This window comes from Rhinichthys klamathensis, unplaced genomic scaffold, assembly GCF_029890125.1.
Source record: "Rhinichthys klamathensis goyatoka isolate OS25496 unplaced genomic scaffold, OSU_Roscu_1.1 h1tg000310l_1, whole genome shotgun sequence".
In the NCBI taxonomy this organism is placed as follows: Eukaryota; Metazoa; Chordata; class Actinopteri; order Cypriniformes; family Leuciscidae; genus Rhinichthys; species Rhinichthys klamathensis.
Genome location: NW_026606828.1, coordinates 610,247 through 613,007, shown reverse-complemented (window position 1 = coordinate 613,007; position 2,761 = coordinate 610,247).

Sequence of the window (2,761 nt, the reverse complement as noted above, 5' to 3'; positions counted from 1 at the left end):
GGAATACTGCTTTAACAGAGAGCTGAAGTAAACGGTTTATAAAGCTTGAGCTATAAACCACTTCACAAACATCTACATATTATTCACAAGCTTTTATTTATTTTTTCTTCCAGAACTTTTAGGCAAATATGGTTGTGCTATTGATCATTCTAGCAGACGTATCCAAATGGAGAGAGAGAGATATTTGTCACTTCTTTGTAAACTGCAGGCTTACACACCGAGGTTGTTCAGGTCGGCTATTTTGGCTTTCTGCAAATGTATAAATTATTAGGTTGCAGGAGGTGCATTTATTATATGTGTTTTGTTGCCTGGAGGCTAATAGCTGCTTTTCAGGTGTAGTAGGGCACTGATGAATGCTAGCTAATCGCTAATGTTGGCTGAGGGTTTAGACACCATTTATCACGTCTTTAAAGGATCTGCACGTGGGAATATTAACAGCCGCATTACAGCCACCGTGACTTAAGTCTCTAAAAAAGTCTTTAAGTGCATTAAAGCAGTGCTTTAGTTTGACATTAGATAATGAAATGAGAGAGAGTCCAATTAGTTCTAACCGCTTAAGAGAGTTTGAATGTAATCCAATGCCAAAATGCCAGACTTTTAATGCTCCAATGCACACTAATGCACTCTCTTATGGTCAAATTTACCCACCAAGAAAGGTTGGAGAAGGTGTCATTTTACCTCTCTGGATTGGCTGACGGTTTAAATGAAAGAGAATTTTGTAGATAAATCAAATCACAATAGCACTTTAGAGTACAGCGGTTAGTGGTTTGAAGGGGCAAAGTGATTGTCAAAATCAAAGTATTTAATTCAAGTCGGTATACACAGTAAATTAGACCCAAGGGCGTCATGAACCAATTTCTTTTTTCTGGCTCACTAAGTGCCCCAGACTTGTGCTTCTAAACCTTTGTGTCTTCCCGTTCTCCAGCACAATATTCAACAGCTCCCTGATATAGACAATTTTTACTGTAATTATGACTGCTTAGAAATGATCTTAAAGCTGCAGTCCGTAGCTTTTTTGGGGTTAAAAATGATCCAAAACACATATTTGAGAAAATACATAACCAGCCAGTGTTCAAAACTATCTCCTTGCATTAGCTCGATTCAAAGCGGTAAGCTTGTAATGTTTTTAATTCCAGTGGTACTGGTGGATTTTCGCGGGAGATTCGAGCATGTCTTTGCGTCATTACGTCACATCTGTACACATAAAGAAGGAGTCTCGGCTAGTATAAGCTATATTGCGTGTGAGGATGTTGGAGGTGGAGATTTATAGCCTTTTCTCACAGCACTTGATATAATTAAACTTATCAATTTGATGGCGGATCCAGAAAGGTTCAAACGACAATCACCAGTGACAACAGATTCACCCGCTGTAAAATGCAAAAGACTTTGTTTGGCTTCGGAGTGGCTAACTTACAGAAAAAAAGAGACTGCAACCGGACCCATGCAAAAACAAGGACACATATCGGAAGGACATTACATGTAGTCACGCAATGCAGACGTTGTTAACATTAACAATTTGAGAACAAAGTATAATTTGCACGGTTTTGCGTGATATGATAAGCGATTTTTAGATTTAATCAGCGCGATTTACTGCAATGTCAGAACCAGAACAAAAGTGGATGTTACTTACTTGTTCAGATAACATTTTCCGGTGAAAATTATTATGTTGGTCATACTTCCAAAAAGAATAATCTGTGATTGTGAATGGCAGTATCGACACCGGCGCGGCGACTGACAGCCGCACACTCTCCTCAATGTGTTCATCCGCGCTGTGCCGTGTCGAAATACAACTCACGTAAAGTTGATAATTTCGCGAATAACTGCAATTGCAGATTTCGAACAGAGATGGCGACAAAGAGGAAAAACTGCGGACTCCAGCTTGATTTTATGTGGTTTTTAGTATTATAGATTACAGTTTTAATATATTCATATTCATTTAAATACTTATATATAATTAATACCATTTTAAATATAACACTGTCTACAATATTACAGTATTAAAAAAATAATTGTATTATTTTTTACATTTTATATATATATATATATATATATACACACACACACATATATATATATGCATATGTATATATATATGATGATAGAAAACCCCCCAGCATTTATTTGAAATAGAATCTTATACATGTCTTTACTGTCCATACTTTGATAAACCACAAACTTATGAATGGTAATGTAAAAAGGGAGTTGTATTTAAAGCTCAAACAACAAATAAACAAATCAAACGTAGGGGGCAGCCTTTGTTTTAATAAGCAGGACGCTTCTGATTAGGCCTATGATGAAGTCTGACCCACAAGCCTTTTTAATGTCATGCTTCTATCTCTCCTCTCGGAGGGGTTTCTGGCCCCCAGCCCCTTTCAGAGCTGAAATCAGCACTCCGCCACACACGGGGCACTGACCCACCAGCCGGGATTTTAAACGAATCGGAGGATAGGACATAGGAGCAGCACCTGCCCAGATGGCAGGGAGCACAGGTCCCGAGCAGAGATACAGCATGAGCTCACCTGCGAGCGTGGCCTGGATGGACGCCACAGACAGACTCCTGGGACAAAAGGGAGGAAGGGAATGCTGAGATCCAGTCTGTTGGCCGTGACTTCCATACCTCGAGAGTTCATGCCTGGGGGGAAAGGGTTACAGATGACATTTGACTCACGCTCCTTTGGATAATTCAAGGCTAGTCCGCTACAGTGCACATTTGAAAAATTCTTTCAGTTATCCCCTATGAATGTATTCAATTTATAACTGA